Raw genomic sequence first — 20,445 nt, 5'->3', positions numbered from 1 at the left:
GAAGGCACGACATCATAAGTGCACTGTGAAATCAGAGAAGTGCTTTGAAACTTTAGCGTCCGTGAATTCCTTAGGGCGCTAAGCCTAGTTTTCACCACCAAGCGAGGCCGGCTGCTACGAGCTCCTAGTTTGTAAACACGGTGTTGGCCTATAAGCGTGCTGAAGGTATGCTTTTGCAGGAGGCATGGCTCTGCTTTTCGATGCAGTTTTGGGAATCTAGGCGGATAGGCCGGTCTCGTGATCAAATTTGATACCCTTAAGTGTGCTGTTCTTTTCTTGAAAATGATTGTTTTTTTGTAAACATGATTTGCCGTCTAGTCACCAGTGTCCAGATGTGTAAGCCGGGGGGGGTGTAGGTCTCGTCAGGAGGCACGCTCTGTCTGCCTCCTTTTGCCTCTCCCCGGGGGCATATTGTAATATGGCCGAATAAACTTTCAATCAAAAAAAAAACCCTGCGTCAGGGGGAGCAACTCGGAGACGCTGGAATAGGTAGTCCAGCAGTTGGCATGGCGGACTTCCCTACACTGACGGAATTTCAACACATCGCCGTCGGCCCGCGCGCGCCTGACACCTAAAATGTAAGTGGAAGAAACATTTTACCTCTTTGAGAAGCGGTATTTAAAATTATCTGCGATTCGCACGTGCCGTTATGAGATGTGCATGTCCCACATGCACTTTTATTGTAGGTGTCGAATGTGAGACCGTAGTCATGCAGGCGCGATAGATCAGTAAGACTAGTCTCTCAATGTGAACTTTGTCCTGAAAGAATGTGATAACACATTTTTATGAATTCTTTACAGGCCTTGCTCGTGCTCCAAATCAGCGACGGTCGACTGTGTTTTTAGTAAGCCGCGTTAACCGGTCACAAACACTAGCGTGTGGTTTGTAAGAACTAATTATGGCCTGTCATATTTCTCGTAGCGTGAATAATACGATGTGACGGAAATAGTGAATAACGCACTTTTTTAAGCTAAGGCGCCCATGTGCTGTGCGATTGCACGTTAATGATCCCCAGGTGGTCTAAATTATTCCGGAGCCCTCCACTACGGCACCTCTCTCTTCCTTTCTCCTTTCACTCCCTCCTTTATCCCTTCCCCCACGGCGCTGTTCAGGTGTCCGTCGATATGTGAGACAGATACTGTGGCATTTACTTTCCCCCAAAAAAACAATTATTATTATTATTATTATTATTATTATTATTATTATTATTATTATTATTATTATTATTATTATTATTATTATTATTATTATTATTAAGCGTAATCGTTGTAGTGTAAATGACTTAATTTCCTCTAGGACCAAATTTTTGCGTCTATCGCGAATCACACTAACCTCGCCAAGAAATCGGTGCCGCGAATATCTTGGGCAAAGGGAGCGCTGAGGGGGCTGTCACCTCTTCTTCGTTAAATGCATAGTGAGACATTGAAATCACTACTTTTTCTGAATAAGCTAAATACTGAGCTCGCGACAAATAAGTCGTTCACTGTATAAACGACAGCGGCAGCAAAGGCGTGTAGATCTATATGGCGAATATGTGTATAGGTGTAGGAAGAGTGCAAACTTCGTTGCTCTGTGAAAGTTTCTAGACAGGGTAGAGATAACGCGAATTGAGACAGGGGCGAAGAAGGCACAGAACGACGAGCACTCGCCTTTGGGTGTCTACTTTCGTGCAAGTCTCAATTCGCGCTGTTTCTACTCAATGGGTTACCAACTAGCCCCAGTTTCTGTTTCAAGACAAGGCTAGGTTCCCTCAAGAGCAGGAGGCTGCCCGGATCTATCGTTCGGCTAGATGAAAGCTGAAACTCTCCCAGTTGCGTTGAAGCTCCATCGCCTTTCGGCCTTCTTGCGATTAGGTCGATGCTGACCGCAAATGTTATCTGCCCCGGTCGCGGTGCATCACGTTCACTGTGTTGTGCCCTATTTCCAGAAGGGTATCGACAAACAGACACTCATGACGGCAAATATGGGCGTCACCAGCCATGCCTGGTTTTGTTTTTTCTGTGGGTAGCGGGTTCCGGAAGGGGCGGTGGTTTGTTTCGCCTGTGTTAGTGGAGAAGTACCGAGGCGGTTTGTACGAACAATCAGTGTAACATATCTGTGTTCTAAACGGTGCTGAGATGTATATGTATTTTTGGGTGTGTTATTATGCCATTTGACTGCTCTGTCAAATCGGGGTAGTGTGCCCAGGCCTCGTCAGGCTTTTCAATCTTTACCCTCGACCACCTCTCTCTAAGGAAAGAAAGCCTTGAACCGGAGACTCACTACGTACTGTTGCCAGCCAAAAGCCTTCCTTTGACACCTTTGCAGAAGCATTTTCTAAAAAAATAGCTGATGGTAATTATGACAATCTTAAACCTTCTCTGAACCAGTCACGAAGTTACGCGTTGTGATACGTGCAATAAATGAAGTGTACAAGTCTTAGTTGACCCACTCAGTGCAGCTGTACTCTCGAAACCGATATGTATCTAGAAAAAAAAAACAGGAAATTTCGCGAATAGCCTTTATATTATTTCATTTTAGTAGAAACAAACATATTTGCTTCATGGAGCTCTCCGACAAGTAAACCCTAAATGCGACAAACCCTCCGTATCAGCCCGGTCAGAACCAAAAGAAAAACAAGTGCATGAAGACGTGGGCGACTTTAATCGTCATCCAAGTGGGCTTAGATCTGGATCGTTATCCAGCGTGGGCGCAAAAGCGCTGCTGTGAAGCGCGAACCAAAAGTGGGCCTGCGGCTGCGGCATCCAAACTGTGGTGACGAAATTTCGTTACGCAAGTCATAGAATACACTTGCACACACACACAAAAACAAATGTTGCAGACGATCAAGATAATTAATGCGGCGATGTATGTGTTAGCATTAGAGTTCGCCTGGCGTTTGCGTCTCCTGTATTCAGCTTCAACTGCTAGACGACCAATTTGCGTCATTGAATTTGCTTTCACTACGGGTTTGTGGTATGGGGAGGTTTCTGGAGGTGCCCTGGTAGGTGGTGGGTAAAGCCTTCTAGAGGTTGGATGGTGGCCTTTGTAGAGAGGAGCTTGGTAGGTGAATAATAATAATAATTGGTTTTTTGGGGAAAGGAAATGGCGCAGTATCTGTCTCATATATCGTTGGACACCTGAACCGCGCCGTTAGGGAACGAACAAGGGAGGGAGTGAAAGAAGAAAGGAAGAAGGAGGTGCCGTAGTGGAGGGCTCCGGAATAATTTCGACCACCTGGGGATCTTTAACGTGCACTGACATCGCACAGCACACGGGCGCCTTAGCGTTTTTCCTCCATAAAAACGCAGCCGCCGCGGTCGGGTTCGAACCCGGGAACTCCGGATCAGTAGTCGAGCGCCCTAACCACTGAGCCACCGCGGCGGGTAGGACGAATTTTTATCGGTGGGTGCCCGGATGTGCACGCGCCTGAGGGCGCACCGTAGGCGGCATTCATCTCCCCGGCCTGCAGGTGAAGGCTTCATAGCAGGCAGAAGGAGAGGACGCCGCCGCTGACGTGCTATAGAGCGTGTGTCCTCCCACCCTCTCCACGTCTCTGATTGGACGTCACGCCTGCTGCTCAGCACGTGACTCCTCCCACCGATTCTGATGGACCACTTTCTTCCTCTCCACTCTCTCTCACCTTCACCGCGTTCTGCTAACCAGCCTCAAACTGACATATTAAAAACAAACATATTAAAAAGTGATATCTTTGCCGCACAAGTTGTCCAATCGGCCAGGTATTTGAGACGTAGAGGTAGCCGGAAGAGAACAGGTGGCAAAAGAGGGTGTTGTTGACGGTTTCTGGGTAGTTTGTTGTGACCTCTGAGAACTATTCGCTTTAGTGGGATAAACAAGGCCGCAAACTAAGCACCACGCCTCATCGACGGCGTTACAACTGAAGAAGCTTACTCTCCGTACAAAACGGACTACATTGGATATATAAGCTCATATTAAAGCAGACTTGCGGCGGCAGAAAAAAAGAGAATCTCTACATACAGACATGCATTACTGGAAAACGAAATGCTCGCCACGGCGCATAAAGGCGCACTGAGCTCGAATAGCATGGGTATTTTAATGGGGTGCATTTTTTCAGTCCCTTCGTTTTCAAGGAGCCTCCTTGTACTCTTCAGCGCTACTCTCAAGTTAAAAACCTGCATCTGCTGTTAGTTTCCACATTAGGCAGACAGCATAAGCACGTGTGATCGCACTGGTCAGTAGTCTGTATTTTCTTTTTCATTTTCTGTATGGCTGCAACAATTCGTAATGCAAACGTGGGAGCCTGTAAGCTCTTAAAAGAAGTGAACAAAGTGTTCTACAGGAAAATTAAACCCTAATTTTGAACGGAAAATATATTTTGATGTAGTATTAAGCACAAGAGGATTTTGATAAGACGCAATTAAACACCCGCAGAACAAGCCCCGACAGTGACGCGTTTCAGGATTTTTTTTCCCGTTCCTTTCCACTGTTTGCATGTGCCAGCGAATTGCTGTTACTGCTACTGGTCTTTTTGTAAGGCGACCGTGCATAGGCATACAGACATAGAGCCTGACAAATTTAGGTCGCAGCTGCTGCCTCGGCAATTGCCTGTCCTTCAGTAAGGCTTTCTGACGGGCTAATTTAATGGGTGTCCGCGACACCCATTAAATGCGCGCTCGGTCTATCGTCATGGCATCCATTGACCCGAGGGTGAAAAATGGCGTAGTGGTTGCACGTACGATCCGGGCGCGTTTTCAGTTCTTTAATGACGAGAACGGTGTGGGCGAGGCGTCAGTGGCGCTATCTGAAAATCGCTTCCGCAAGTGCGGAGCTGTCGGTGCTTTAAATACGCGCATGTGCACCCACCCTAGACGGCCGGTATAGGACTAGAACTAAGAGCTGGCATGTGCTTTCACGGTAGCTGTGGTTTAAAGGGAAATGGCCATGATCTGGACTGAGAGGTTTTAAGTTTCGCGTTCTGAGCGTGCACATTTTGTTTCTGGCGCCGGATTGCCGTGCGTGTGTTAAGTGAGCATGCAGCTGCAACGCTTTAGTTTGATATGTGTAGATGGCGCTTTCGTCGTCGACTTCGAGAGAAAAGCGTTAAGGGAGGAGAGAGAGAGATGGGGGAAGGGGGGTTGCTTCTTCCGGTGCTATGTGTTAACGATAGCGGAGCATCTGGCTGCAACGGATGCATGTTGTTTGTGTCAACTGCGTTTTCGCAGAAGACTGCGCAGTGTGATAATCTTATCAAAGTGTTGCTTGAGTTCGCGAAATATATAAACGCTCCCAGCCCTTCCGCCCTATCCTCAAGGCAAGGAAGAGGCGGCAAAAGCCGTACCATCCTCCGACCTTTGTCTGCGCATGCGCAAGCCTGAAAAATCCATGTCTCATTATTCTGCCTCAGAATAAAACAGTTGGACACAGCGTTTTTTCATCGTCGTACTTCTCCTCTTCCAGGCCTCTGCTCCTCAAGTAGCCTTCAGGACTTGGATTCGAATGCCCATGTTTCTTACTGTACTGAGCTTCTTCTGGTTAATATATACATAACATAGTACTTACTAACAATGGCTTTAGGTTGCTGCCTACTATAACTTCTTTGCTTATAAATCTTCAAGGAAGGTTTTCGTGCTAAGAAAAAAAAAAAACAAGCAGCAGAAATAGTGCGAGTGAAACACTGCCTAGACATAGACACAAATGTTACTAGCTCGAAATGAAACTTGAAATCTGTTGTTGCCGTGCACCACCACAAGAGTTCGACACACACGAACGTTGTACAGTGAAAATATACCAGAATTGATTAGGAATGAATAAGAAGCCCCAAGGACGTTTAAAGCCAACTCTAGCCAGATCCGTGCACTTGGCTTCACTCATTTCGTGGCTGAACGACTGCAGCGCTGAGCTGCTCGGTATTATTCCGTTATGAAAGTCTAAACGCATACTTAAGGCGCCTCAATACCAGCTGAATCAGTGGTGTGAGGTATAGAACACCCTACGCGCGCTGGTTTTGTGACGTCACCAGTCATTGTAAACTTTAGCTCGATAGTGCGAGTCACAATATTCCTTGCATTTATCCTCTGCCATTCCTTCATCGTATACATTACTTTTAATTTGTAGAATTATTACTAGCTGCAGCCGTACAAATTGTATACTGGAACGCCAACGCTGGCCCTGTGGAAAAACGAAGGGTGCAAACGATCCTCCAACGCCGACGACCACACATCACTGGGTTTTAAACGTTGAACACTCCAATTGCACTAGCCAGAAAGGTTACCACAAGAGCGAACCGCATGAGAGTCTAGCCCGTGTGTGACACAATTCGTGCTTGAGTACGGTGCATGCTAACGACGAATGTCGTGTGCACCGATGGTACTGTCAGTGCCGCAACGGCTGCTCTGCACTGCGCATTTTGAACATTCAGGACACTGTGATCAATCTCCCGGGAAGATTAGTTTCAGGTGCTACAAACTGGTTCGCAAAGCCTAACTAACGGCGAATTAATGCTCGGGAAGGCAGGAAATGAACCCTGAGGCAGAAGAACACACGAGAGCGGATGCCGACTGCTGCTGATGTCGATTACAAAGCGCCATGACGCAACAGACAAGCAACCGGTGCCATTGACGGTGCTGTCGTATTACCCATTGCCTTTTATTTGGCGAAACAGATCTTTTGTGCTCACCAGCTTGGTCAATGATGCGACATGTCACGGTGCTCGATGTGCTTTATATGCTAAGTCGAAACGCACACAATGCAGATCCTTGCCTCTTTTGTCTTCCGGTCAGAATGTGCATTCCAATCTAAACGGTGATAATAATATTAATTGGTTTTTTGGGGAAAGGAAATGGCGCAGTGTCTGTCTCATATATCGTTGGACACCTGAACCGCGCCGTATGGGAAGGAATAAAGGAGGGAGTGAAAGAAGAAAGAAAGAAAGAGGTGCCCGTAGTGGAGGACTCCGGAATAATTTCGACCACCTGGGGATCTTTAACGTGCACTGACATCGCACAGCACACGGGCGCCTTAGCGTTTTTCCTCCATAAAAACCGGCGCTCAATTGAGGACATCCCGTCATGCCCTCATTACCCGCTCGACTACTGCAACGCGTGACGATCTGTGTTCTCCGTCTGGCCGAAATAGTTCAGTTGAGAGAGCGTTAGACTGAAGTTCTAAAGGTCCCTGGTTCGATCCCGGGTTTCGGCAGCGAGCTTTTTTTTTTTTATAGAACCGTTCCTTTAGATGGATTTGTGCGTTTTGTTGCTGCTATCTCTTCACGACACGATTCGAGTGCGCGCCCTACTTTAAACGGTTGTTACGCAGTCGCTTTCGTACAACACGCAGCTTCGGCAACTTTGCTCAACAACCTCATTGCCTCGTAGTACTCCGGTTTCCGTCTGGCCGAAATAGCGCAGTTGGGAGAGCGTTAGACTGAAGATCTAAAGGTCCCTGGTTCGATCCCGGGTTTCGGCAGGGAGCGTTCTTTTTTTTTAATCGTTCCTCCAGGATTATTCGTGTGCTCAGTTGCTAGACAACAGGATGAGTTGTTGGGCTAGTTGGTGTTCGGATTTTACAGGCATATTTTTAGCGCAAAGGACGGGACGAGAACAGACAAGACGAGCACGGGCGCTACTGACCACTGCTTTATTGAAGAAAGATCGAGGCATATAAATACATATCTGGCCTGCGCCAGCGCTACCTAACAAGGAACTTGGAATCACAGCAGATGACGCGATAGGAAATTGATCTCAGCATTATACAAAACGACAGACGTGTCACTAACGCAGTTCTGACCCCCTTTCCTGATAAAGAAAGCTTCCAAAGTTTCACGGGCAGTTTTTGACAACTTCTGCCAAGGATTGAAGCACTCCGGAACCGTGGCTCACACTTGGTGCAAGCAATGCAGTGGGCAACTAAATTCGTGCGTTCCTTATTGTAGATATCTTTAGCATGCTCCCGGAGTCGATCGTTTACGCAGCGCCCTGTCTGGCCGATGTACACCTTGCCACATGACAGGGGAATCCTGTACACGACGTTCATAGCGCACTGCACAAACCGTTTTTTGTGGTTCTTATGACAGCCCCTTTTTTTGTCTTCGCAAGTAATGCGGCGGCTCAGCTGAGCAAGTTTCTTAGGGGCTGAAAAAACCATAGGCACGTCAAACCTATTAGCCACCTTTTTCAGGTTGTGGGAAACCTTGTGCAGGTACGGTACCACTTCCGGCTTTTGCTGACCATCCATAGTCTTTGCTGCAGATGTGCGCTTACCAGGATTCATTTTCTTGAGGAGCGTTTCCGCGACTGCCATCACGACCGACCCAGGGAAGCCGGCTGAAAACAGCCTACCCAATTGACGCTCAAAACTTGCCTGCATCTCATGGACACACGACTTCCTTAGCGCCAAATCCAAGCAGAGAGTTGCTATGCCTCTCTTTACTATTTTCGAATGAGAGGAGTCGTACGGCAAGAGCTCTTTTTGTGCTCGGGGAGAATACGCCCAGCAGACGTGCTTTTCCCTGAACATAAGCCTCAAGTCTAAAAACTGAAGAATCCCTTCGACTGGAAGTTCGTAGGTAAAACTGAGCCCTCTGCCATGTAGTTTAAAATCATCAAGAACACACTGTAGTGTTCGCTCATTAGAAATGGGGCAGAGGTTGTTTAAAACAATTAAAAAGTCGTCCATAAAACGAAAAACTTTAAGGACTTTGTCATTGTTAAAATGATTAAAATGATCGTGTAAAGAGCGATCAATATATGATAAAAAAATTTTGCACAAGCCAGGGGCGATGCATGAACCAATGCAAATGCCCTTCTTTTGTAGATAAAACTGGTCGTCAAATTTGATAAAAGTGGAACGAAGATAAAATTCTAAAAGGCCTAAAAAGTTGTCTACCGTCAAACCTGCAGCATTCTGGAAAGCCACAGCACCATTTTCATCAATGCAATCTTTGACGGCAGCAAACAATTCAGGGTGAGGCACAGCATAAAAGAGCTCTTCTACATCGATAGAGAAGGCATACTTCACGTCACTATTCTCTTCAAAAAATCGAACTATATCGGTAGAATTCTTCACGAGGAAGGGGTCATTTATCACAAGGCCATTCAACACCTTCAAAAGAAACTTACTGACACAATGCTGCCATGTACCACCTTCGTTCACAATGGTGCGGAAAGGGGAATCCGGTTTATGGGTTTTAACACTAAAAAACACCTGCAACGCGGAACTTTCACTAACTGCAATATCCCTTGCGAGCCTCTCCAGATTTAAACGCTTGCAAAGTTCGGCTGCTTTAGTCTTAACTCTTGTTTGGCCTTTTTTCACTAGGACAAAGTTCTTGGTAACCGCCGAAGCTGCTTTTTCGTTGTACATAGACCTAGGCAAGGCAACAAAGCCACCCACCTTATCTGCTTGCAAAAGACAGAGCTCATTATCCTTGAAAAAGTTCACAACATTCTGCAAACCATCCTTAGCACACTTGGGACCAGTCACTTTCACATTCTTGGCCAAGCAGTCGATTCCTTCCAAGAGGCATCGTTCACAGTCTTCCTGCTGGGCCCTCTTAGCCATTTTCCTATTCAAGGCTACGAGTTCGTGTGGTGGAACCGAGGGCTCCAGTCCGAACTTGGGGCCCTTGTCAAGAAGATTCGAAATGTTGGAGGGAATGGAAGCACCACCCATCACAATTAGGCCTCCCTTTCGGTGTTTAGAGACCTTCGGCTTCCCCAAGGTACCAAGGATCCATCGAAGGTTGTAGCTCCACCAAAATTCAGTAAGGCGCGCTGCTTCACGTTTCAAGGAGAAGAATCTCTTGTCAGCAATCCATTCCGGAAACTGAGCAGAAATGGCAGTCCTCAGCCAGTCGAAATATAAACGCACTTGGCGCCACAGTTCCGAGCGTAAGATCTTCAAAACTCTTTTTGCATGTCCCCATGAACTTTTTAGGCCTTTTAGAATTTTATCTTCGTTCCACTTTTATCAAATTTGACGATCAGTTTTATCTACAAAAGAAGGGCATTTGCATTGGTTCATGCATCGCCCCTGGCTTGTGCAAAATTTTTTTATCATATATTGATCGCTCTTTACACGATCATTTTAATCATTTTAACAATGACAAAGTCCTTAAAGTTTTTCGTTTTATGGACGACTTTTTAATTGTTTTAAACAACCTCTGCCCCATTTCTAATGAGCGAACACTACAGTGTGTTCTTGATGATTTTAAACTACATGGCAGAGGGCTCAGTTTTACCTACGAACTTCCAGTCGAAGGGATTCTTCAGTTTTTAGACTTGAGGCTTATGTTCAGGGAAAAGCACGTCTGCTGGGCGTATTCTCCCCGAGCACAAAAAGAGCTCTTGCCGTACGACTCCTCTCATTCGAAAATAGTAAAGAGAGGCATAGCAACTCTCTGCTTGGATTTGGCGCTAAGGAAGTCGTGTGTCCATGAGATGCAGGCAAGTTTTGAGCATCAATTGGGTAGGCTGTTTTCAGCCGGCTTTCCTGGGTCGGTCGTGATGGCAGTCGCGGAAACGCTCCTCAAGAAAATGAATCCTGGTAAGCGCACATCTGCAGCAAAGACTATGGATGGTCAGCAAAAGCCGGAAGTGGTACCGTACCTGCACAAGGTTTCCCACAACCTGAAAAAGGTGGCTAATAGGTTTGACGTGCCTATGGTTTTTTCAGCCCCTAAGAAACTTGCTCAGCTGAGCCGCCGCATTACTTGCGAAGACAAAAAAAGGGGCTGTCATAAGAACCACAAAAAACGGTTTGTGCAGTGCGCTATGAACGTCGTGTACAGGATTCCCCTGTCATGTGGCAAGGTGTACATCGGCCAGACAGGGCGCTGCGTAAACGATCGACTCCGGGAGCATGCTAAAGATATCTACAATAAGGAACGCACGAATTTAGTTGCCCACTGCATTGCTTGCACCAAGTGTGAGCCACGGTTCCGGAGTGCTTCAATCCTTGGCAGAAGTTGTCAAAAACTGCCCGTGAAACTTTGGAAGCTTTCTTTATCAGGAAAGGGGGTCAGAACTGCGTTAGTGACACGTCTGTCGTTTTGTATAATGCTGAGATCAATTTCCTATCGCGTCATCTGCTGTGATTCCAAGTTCCTTGTTAGGTAGCGCTGGCGCAGGCCAGATATGTATTTATATGCCTCGATCTTTCTTCAATAAAGCAGTTGTCAGTAGCGCCCGTGCTCGTCTTGTCTGTTCTCGTCCCGTCCTTTGCGCTAAAAATATGCCTGTAAAAAGTTGCTAGACCTTCTCCCTAAGCCCTTTCCTGACTTCACGGTTCGAGTGTGCGGCCTACTTAATGCGGGTATTACAGTCTCGTTGCTACACGTTAAAGAACCACAGATGGTCGACATTTCCGGAGCCCTGCACTACAGCGTCCCTCATAGCGTCGCTGTGGGAAGTTCAACCCCATAAAACATAAACCTTTCCTACAACACCACACTTCGGCAACCTTGATCGACAACCGTATTGTGTCGTTGTACTCGGGTTACTGTCTGGCCGAAATAGCTCAGTTGGGAGAGCGTTAGACTGAAGATCTGAAGGTCCCTGGTTCGATCCCGGGTTTCGGCAGGGAGTATTTTTTTTAGTCGTTGCTCCAGGATTATTCGTGTGCTCAGTTGCTAGACCTTCTCCCTAAGCCCTTTCCTGACTTCACGATTCGAGTGTGCGGCCTACTTAATACGGTTGCTACACGTTAAAGAACCACAGATGGTCGAAATTTCCGGAGCCCTGCACTACGGCGTCCCTCATAGCATGGCTTTGGGAAGTTAAACCCCCAAAAAACATAAACCTTTCCTACAACACCCCACTTTGGCAACCTTGATCGACAACCGTATTGTGTCGTTGTACTCGGGGTACTATCTGGCCGAAATAGCTCAGTTGGGAGAGCGTTAGACTGAAGATCTAAAGTTCCCTGGTTCAATCCCGGGTTTCGTCAGTGAGCTTTCTTTTTTTTTTAAATCGTTGCTTCAGGTTTATTTGCGTGTTTAGCTGCTGCAATCTCTCCCTAAGTCCTTTCCTCACAGTGAATTTTTTTTCATATTCATTGTTTCAGTTTGGTTTGCGTGTTTAACTGCTGCACTTAGAGTCACTGGATAATTTTTCACTAGCTGCGCTCTCTCCCTAACCGTTTCGGCCCTGGTGGCATCGATTGGCACCACCACATAAATGTTGCGCTCGCGCCTCAGTAACAGACGAAAATACTATTAATGTTTAATTGGATAGTTCCTCCGAGATCCCTGTTGCTATCGGCATCACAGTTAATTCGTACGCATTGAGTCTTTTCACATAAAATACTCAGAACTGAAGAAGGTACCTACTCTAAATCCATACTCATATGGGCTCCAGGACACTCTGCGGATGTTGGAAACGAAGGCGCTCACGCCGCTGCCCGCGCGCTGTTACCCCGGGTCCCCCAACACACGCAGGGACATAACTATTCATAATCGCTAGTAAGCTACAGAGATTTACTGCAAAGTTTGAGATTGCCGAGGAAAGAATACGCCGAACCACACAAAAATATAAACAGGAATCAAGGCGCCATCCTATAGAAATTGCGATAAATACGTATATAAATCCCGACAAATTCACCTATATGTTTCTATATTCGGGCGATCCGCATTGCGCCTTGTGCGCTGCAGTAGCTAACTTATACCATATAGTATGGGCATGCCAGAAAAACCCAGCTATACCAAGAATCAATATCTCAACAAGTGAGGACTGGTAGGCGGCGCTGTCCAGCTCACATTGTAGTAAGTGGTTTTTATTTAAATGATCATAAAAAGGAAGTAAAAGATTTTTGCTAGCCCCGGCATCTGAAATCTATACTGAAGCATCTGAGCTGGGGCAGCGGAAATAAAGGATAGCAGGCAGAATGGAGAAATGAAATGAAAGAGGTGAAGGGAAGCTCACATTGGAAGACCAGATTTTGCTGGTGAACCGGGAAAGAGCGGCGGCAAAAGCAAATGGGTTCCTGGAATGAGGACCCGCCCAACCATTCTATGCATTAAACGTTTATCTCTCTAGCTCTCTCTCTCTCTGCGGTCGATGGAAGCAGAAGCAGCAGCAGCATGGTAGACACAGATGAAGAAGACGTGGTATAGCAAATTTGTAGTTCACTATATCTCACTAACCATTGCTTGTTTTCGGCTGAGATTTTTATGTTTTGTGAAATGCCTATTTTAGCTCATATCTGGGTCATAAATATTATTGAATGCATAGAGGCTGCGCTGTAGCACTTTTTTAACAAGTGCGATTTTGACACCGCCAGGGCTCAACGGTTTCCAGCGGTGGCCATTGAGTTATGATAAATAATTTTTCTAGAAGAATATCTGCTAGTCCTTTTGCAAATGCACCTATACTGCCGTGTTTGTTGACATGAATACTCCTCGCGGAAAGTAGACGAATTATCAATATTAGAATTTTGGTGGACTGGAAAATGGAAATCTTCGCTATCATAGAAGGGGAACGTTGGGATAGAGCCTGGAAATGGGAATGCGGTAGTTGGTTTACAGGAACCGAAGCAAATGAGCAGTGCTAGTAAATGGGCGCTTGAGCTTACGCTATTATTAATTTTTTTATTGCTCGCCCACCTGTGAGCATCGGCAGTAAGCTGCAAAAGCGAGCGGGACATGCACTTTACAACTCGCGCACCGGCGCTCGTGCAGCACGTGCGGCGCACCCTCAACGCTGGGAGCAAAGCAGCATGTTTGGCTACTTTTTTCTTGAGAACGTACGCGTATTCGGTGCGCTCATAACAAGCTTCTGCTTTCTCTGTGAATGACAGATACGGGCACCGCATAAGCCTATGGATGAGATGGAATTTTTTGTCCCCTGTACAAAACGGTTGTTTACGTGACGCACTATCACCTGAAACACACGCCTGTCAGCGGCAAGAGCGAGGAGGAGAAGTGATACATAAGGTAAACAGGAGAGAGCGGCGCTTTTGTGGGAAGTGCAAAACCCATCTATCCCTTACAAAGTAGAACAGGCGGCTTTAGACTTCTCCGCCATGCAAAATAAGTATTTTTTTCGTTCACTTATTTGCTGTGAATTGCGGCAACCAAAGCGATAACTTTCGCATTCTGCACCCACTGAGCCCTGATGTCCTATTTTGAAACCATACATATAAATCAATTAATACTTGCACAATGAGCTTTCAATTTTTGCTGCATGCTTATCTGTCCTTAGACATTGCAAAAAGCACATAGCAAGGAAATCTGCGACCAAAATAAAAGAAATGCAGGGCCGAAAGGGTTAAACGTTTTCCCTGACGACGCGGCTCGAGTGTGCGCCCTATTTGAGACGGTTGTTACGCAGTGCCTTTCCTACTACGCCCCGCTTCGACAACCTTGCTCGAACACCGCTTGCCTCGCTGTATATACGCACGTTTCCGTCTGGCCGAAATAGCTCAGTTGGGAGAGCGTTAGACTGAAGATCTAAAGGTCCCTGGTTCGATCCCGGGTTTCGGCAGGGAGCATTCTTTTTTTTTTTAACTGAATGACGAATTTCGACCTGCTTTATGCAGTCTTGCTCTACAAATGCACTGCTTCGCATCGCATTCGGCAACAAAGTGATTAGTTGGAAGCTATAAATTCTACGTCAAGAAAACAACACCAGTGAAATGGTACGAGCACGAGCGGAACTGCTGTTGCTAGGCGAGGTGCAGACACAGCGCTCGCTAGGCGACAAAAACCGGTACACGAAATGAAATGAGGCTGATACGGTACGGGGACAAGTGACCAGTGACGGTGACTCAACTCACCTGGCTTTCCTTGAACACTGCTGCAACCTGCTGGGTTCTCACTGACGCGGACTCTGGACTCTAATGTTAGAGCACTACTGGAAGTGCCAATCGCTGTGAAGGAAGTTGTGCAACTTAGCTCCGGAAAAACAGCTGGTCCGGGCGGCATTGTTGCGGCATTGCGTGAGGTGATCAAAAAGGGAATTTCATTGGTTTACCACTGTGTTTTGTTGTATAGGCATATCAAAGAAATCGCACCCCTCCATCGTTCCGTCTAGTGCATATGTGTTATTGGTGCCTAAAACCGTCTTATTAGCTTCGCAAACGCTGATTATAGAAACTTTATGTAGGTTTTAGCTAGTAGACTACAGAATGGTATGAGAAAAATTGCAGGGTGGCATCACACTTGCGATATTTAAGGGACACTGAAGACAAAATGAAGTTTTCCTGTTTCGATAGATTACCGCAGTCTAAAACAAAACGCTTATCTTACTAAAATAATCGCTGTTATGCACTCGAAAATGCCACAAAAAGAAAAACAGGTGTCGCCAACAGCGGCCTATTTCGAAAGTAAACTGCGGTGCGTCGACATAGAATTTTAGTCGCGGAGTTGTTTCCAATGCAGACGTCACAAGATTAAACCGAGTCGCAGATAATTTTTAACGCAATTTTCTCTGCAATAAATTCGTCGTCTTTTGCTCAAGGACAAACGCCCACACACCCAGACAAAGCCATTCAATTGATTTTTGCCGAGGACAAAAATTGCACGGATCTATGCGCGGTGTCCCGTTAAAGCCCGAACAATATTAGCATGCACTTATGCGGCTAAAAGCATCCTGGAATGTTTTTATGGCTGCAGGGGCGGGGGGGGGGGGGGGGCGGGATTTAGCTGTGCTGCAGTTAGACTTGGACTTAAAATAAATTGTACATTTCCCACCAAAAAATTTTAATTTCAACCCAACGTTTCGAAGCAGACTCGGCTCCTTCATCAGTTGTGACTGGCGGTAGCTAGCGTCTTTTAAGTATGGAGGGGAGGAGGGGGTCACATCAACGCACAAGACCAACGCCACCACCAAAATACGTCACTTTACTTTATGTCGGAGGTGTCAGCGAAACCATCGCCCGAATCCTGAAAAAAGCGGGTCTCCAGGCTGTGCGCACAAGTCCACAAACACTGTTGCGCTTTGCCTACCTGTTCCCAAAGACCGGCCGCCGAGAGAAAGAGCCCAAGGCATTGTCTACAAAATTCCTTGTGCCGACTGCGACGCAAGCTACATCGGCGAAACCAAAAATTTCGAAGAAAGAATTCGGCAACATAAAAACGACGTCCGCAAATTCGCAAGAGAGCGCAATCCAGTCGCCGAACATTCCGAGGACTCCGACCATAGAATCAACTTCAAAGAAACCCGCATCCTCAGAACCGAAACAAATCACCACAAAAGGCTCCTTCTGGAATCCTGGCACATCCAAACCACCCCGAACAACATCAACCGCGCAAAAGGAAACCTGCCCCCAGTATATGCCCAGGGACATCGCTCTTAAACTCAACGAAAAAAAGTCGCCATTGATCACCTCCCTGCAGTGCGACAACGTGACTAACAGCGTTAACACCCATTCCCCCTCCCCCACGCCTTTCGCATCACAGCTATCGTTCCTTTGACCCCCTCCTCCCCTCCTTACTTAAAAGACGCTAGCTAAGCGCCCTAAGTCACCCCTGATGAAGTAGCCGAGTCGGCTTCGAAACGTTGGGTTGAAATTAAAATTTTTTGGTTGGAGTTGTACAGTTTATTACAAGTCTTCAAACCCAACCAGAAAGGCAAATCTGTCAGAATGTTTAGTTTTCAGTTAGACTTGGAGAACGCTTTGATCTTGTTCTCCATGGCTTGCCTCTTCGAATATTTGAACACTTCAAAGCTGAGTCTGTTTTACAAGAAGGAATTAGAATGCCATACAACGAGTGTTCTTCTAATACTGCGGTTAGTAAGCATGTAGCTGAATGTTTTCAAGCATGATTTTCAGTCAGGCTAGGTTGCCTAATAACGCCCTGGTTGTTCGCGGTTCATTCAGAACCTTTCTCTGAGAAGATTTCCCATTTTGGACAAATACCTGCATTCGGATTGATGGCCAGCGAAGTTAAAATATTGACATACGCCGATGCTATAGCAGCCTTCCTTCAAGACAAGGATAGCAACAGGCAAGTTCTACACTTAAACAAGGTAACTTATTAGGCGAGTTGGTTCCTGTATTCCATGGCTACAGCTCTCTGTTGTACATGTCCTCCCTACTGGGTTTTTTCAGTCGCGCTGTAGCCATGGAATACTGAATATGCTCAGGAACTAAGTTTTGTCGGATGACTGGATGTTTAAGAAAATGGAATAAATTAATACAATTTTCGCATAGTAGTCGGGATTTTATTCCTGAAGTGTTCCAGAACATAAGATTTTAATCGCAAACTTTAAAATATCTGTGGGTTCCGCTTAATTACTATGAAAACGCCGAATGACCACAGGCAGGAAGACTATCGAGTGGGAGGAAGGGAACTTCCAATGTTCCTTCGATCTACTCTATGTAACTTGTTTATTGTCGCCAAAAATTGGTACGTTCTTGAAGAATTGTGCATGTTGTGAGTCAAAAGCTGCGCTGAGTGTTTGCGGTCTTTGTTTGGAGCTGGGACTTTCATATTTGTTTCTCAGACAGCGTCCCGACTCATGTTTTTACGTCAGCATAGTGACCCTTTCTTCCTTACTGTATTAAGCAAGTATTAGTCAGCAGCTAACAGAATTTGTTTTGTCGGCGCGTGTCTTGAGAAAAAGAAGTATTCGCGATTTTTTTTTTTCCTACACGAAATTGTTTTAATTTTCCGTACGTGTAAAGTTCTATATTCAGCAGACTGTTCCTCATCAGCAACCAGCAAAAAGCTCTACACAGATTTTCTAGATTTTCCGGTGTCTTCGTCCTATCCCCTCCTACAAGTGCCGAGGGAGGGGAGCATGAGATCGGAGAGGGGGAACGGTGGGGAAGGGAAAACTCTCCTCGAAGCCACGAGCCACACTTGCTTTAAGTGGAGGCTTCACACATAGGCCGACGCAGGACAGCTTTCGCCTCCATGGCCCTCCTAATGATTTCGCATTAAAAGTAACTTCCGATTTCGCCACGAGGTATTCGTGTTTAACCTCTTACTGATAAGGAAGGAATACTCGTCGACATGGTTCCCGTCTACACAGTCTACGGGAGACGCATATGGCTATGCGAAGCGCCGATGTAGACGCTCGCTCCACACGGCAGTCCTTCACCGACGATGTCGTTTTCATCAGGGAAGAGTTCAAAAGCGAAAGTAATGTTTTCGAATGGTTATCAGTAATAAGCGAGCTTGCGTGATAACTTGAAGCGCTTTTACGCGATGTATACCATGCTGGAAGGGAGGGCGTCTTTTAAAGCAAACTGTACACCATTATGTGTGCGTACGTATGTATTTTCAAGCCGATAATATAAAAAAAGTGGGATTCGTTTTATAACTATCGTTTAATGCAAGATGCCTAGCTTTGGCCACTTTATGGCATATTAATGAAAAACTCTATGTGTGTTGTATCTTTCTTTGCGCTTGGCCGAAATAGCGCTTATTTACAAGAACACTGTTTTTCGTAATTTTAATGTGCACGTGGAGTGAGGTATTTGAAGGCATAGAAATGTGTGTCGGCCATCACGGAATTTTACTCGCGTATTTAATGCATTTGGCAGGTCAAAGAGATTCACTTCCATGCAGTAAGGAAAAAGTGGCCGAATTGTTCCCAAGACTGACGACACAGATAAACGGATGTTGGTGGGGTCCTATCGACCAATCAGCCTCACTAGCGTGGATTACGAGGTTTACATGAAGATATTAGACAGAAGATTTCAAAGCGTAATCGCCAAGTTAGTTTGGCCGCATCAAACCTGCGGCATCAAAGGACGCAGCATTGTCGCCAATATACATGTTGCACGAAGCGTATTAGAATGCGTTGACGCGCTTGGCAGTCAGGTAGCTATGATACAGCTAGAATTAGCAAAAGCATTCGACCGTGTTCCTCATGACATTCTTTTCTCTATTCTGGAGCATGCCAACTTGGGTAGCGTAATAGAAGAAGGGGTGAAAATGGCGTACGCGAATTGTACAACGCGAATTATAGTTAACGGCGACCTTACTGACAGCCTCATAGTACGCTCGTCGGTGAGGAAAGGATGACCGTCTCTCCTCTATTTTTTGCAGTGTACCTCGAGCCGTTATGCTTGGCCGTTCTTAACAGCGACTGCATTTCTGGATTCAAGCTGGAGTCAGTGGAAGTGAAAATCCTTGCGTACGTGGGCCACACAGCAGTATTTTGCACAGAGACAGCATTCGTGCAGCTACGAATGTTGTCGAAAAGTTTTGTGACCAGACTGGATGTGAAATAAGCTGGGAGAAAAGCTCAGGATGTTGGCATGGAAAATGGGATATTTCGCCACAATATTTTTCTCGACTGCAATAGACTGACTTGCCGACGCGGTACCTTGGGGTGCCCCTAAAATGTAATCGCGATCCCAGCACACACTGAAACGAAGAGACATTAAGGGCAAGAGAGACAGCGGACGCATGGCACGGAAGGCAGCTGTCAATCTTTTCACGTGCCTTTGTGTGCAATGTTTTCCTGATTTCTAAAATATGGCTCGTCATGAATGTGCTCTGTGCGTCGCGCAGCAACATTCAAAACATCCATTGTGTGTTCGCAATTTTTCTTTGGGCGTCGACCTGGGAAAAAAACAGGCGAACAAACTTGTTTATTTCAGTCAAAAGCGGTGGCGTTGGGTTAGTTCATTTGCTTTTGCGTCAAGTGGTATCACGCTTTATTTTCCTTCGTGATCAAAAAGACATATTTTTGAGAACTGTTATGAAAATGCGGTTACAAAGGCTGCTCCCCGGAATCATAGTGTCATCATGCGAAAACGTGTGGTGCTGTGAACGGATATTTGCGCGAGGTTGTTCTTTCCTTCAAGTTGTTGGAAGTGCGTTTTTCACTAGAACATTTGTATAATGTCCCCAAAAAGAAGTTTTATAGAGACTTGGTTGAAATTATGCTGTCACCGCCTTTGTATCGTGCACCTTACTGTGGAGGCCCAGGGCAGGATATTTTAAAACGGGTGAAAAAGATGTCAGTTCGGCCGACAGTCAAAACATTTTTTTTTAAATTGCTGTCTAGTACACTACCCGTGAAAATCTGGCTTCATGAAAAAGGAATCTTTGTCCCATGGACAACAAATTGCCTGTTATGTAAGAAGCCCGAGACAATTGAACAAGTTTTGTTAGACTGCTAGGATGCCATATTTTTCTGGGATGTCCTGCAGAGAACCATCAAGAAAGAACTACCATTGCACCTTTATGGTATCCGATTTTTACCAGTTCATCACGTAGATGTGCCTTATGACTTATTAATGCTTCTTGGCCTCCACAGCTTGTGGAAAACACGAATGCAAGTAAGGCATGCGGATATTAATACTCGTAGTGTACGTGAAAACTTTGTTGAATGCGCTGTTTATCCACAGGAATGTTACCAGGCGCAGTCTGACCCACCTTAGTGGGTAACACTACTAGATGATCTTGTAAAATTCAAGAAATTTTAACTTCATTCGTGTCAGCTTAAGTGTACCTGAAGTGTTTTATTATTATAAGTGACTAATTGTTTTCATGTCAGCCTCGAAAATAAACAAAAAAGTGACCGAATT

The 20,445-nt window shown here is 45.8% G+C and overlaps 1 protein-coding gene and 5 non-coding genes across 7 annotated transcripts in view; all 6 read left to right on the top strand.

Annotated features, from left to right (window-relative positions):
* LOC144136742 (facilitated trehalose transporter Tret1-like) overlaps positions 1-20,445 on the top strand; it is a 49,291-nt gene that overhangs the window by 6,331 nt on the left and 22,515 nt on the right. Inside the window, exon 1 of one of the 2 annotated variants that reach the window (XM_077669326.1) lies at positions 450-578. The exons of the other annotated variant lie outside the window; for it this stretch is intronic. The gene's annotated coding sequence lies outside the window, so the exon portion shown is untranslated. Of the gene's footprint in view, positions 1-449; positions 579-20,445 lie in introns of those variants that run through there. 2 annotated transcript variants of the gene reach the window in all.
* On the top strand, positions 7,086-7,158 carry TRNAF-GAA (transfer RNA phenylalanine (anticodon GAA)). The gene has a single exon. It is a non-coding gene; the product is annotated as a tRNA-Phe (tRNA).
* Positions 7,353-7,425, top strand: TRNAF-GAA (transfer RNA phenylalanine (anticodon GAA)). Its single transcript has one exon. It is a non-coding gene; the product is annotated as a tRNA-Phe (tRNA).
* Positions 11,465-11,537, top strand: TRNAF-GAA (transfer RNA phenylalanine (anticodon GAA)). The gene has a single exon. It is a non-coding gene; the product is annotated as a tRNA-Phe (tRNA).
* TRNAF-GAA (transfer RNA phenylalanine (anticodon GAA)) lies at positions 11,831-11,904 on the top strand. The gene has a single exon. It is a non-coding gene; the product is annotated as a tRNA-Phe (tRNA).
* Positions 14,366-14,438, top strand: TRNAF-GAA (transfer RNA phenylalanine (anticodon GAA)). The gene has a single exon. It is a non-coding gene; the product is annotated as a tRNA-Phe (tRNA).

The sequence above is a fragment of the Amblyomma americanum genome, chromosome 6, assembly GCF_052857255.1.
Source record: "Amblyomma americanum isolate KBUSLIRL-KWMA chromosome 6, ASM5285725v1, whole genome shotgun sequence".
Classification (NCBI taxonomy): Eukaryota; Metazoa; Arthropoda; class Arachnida; order Ixodida; family Ixodidae; genus Amblyomma; species Amblyomma americanum.
This window is presented reverse-complemented; position numbering and strand designations above follow the sequence as displayed.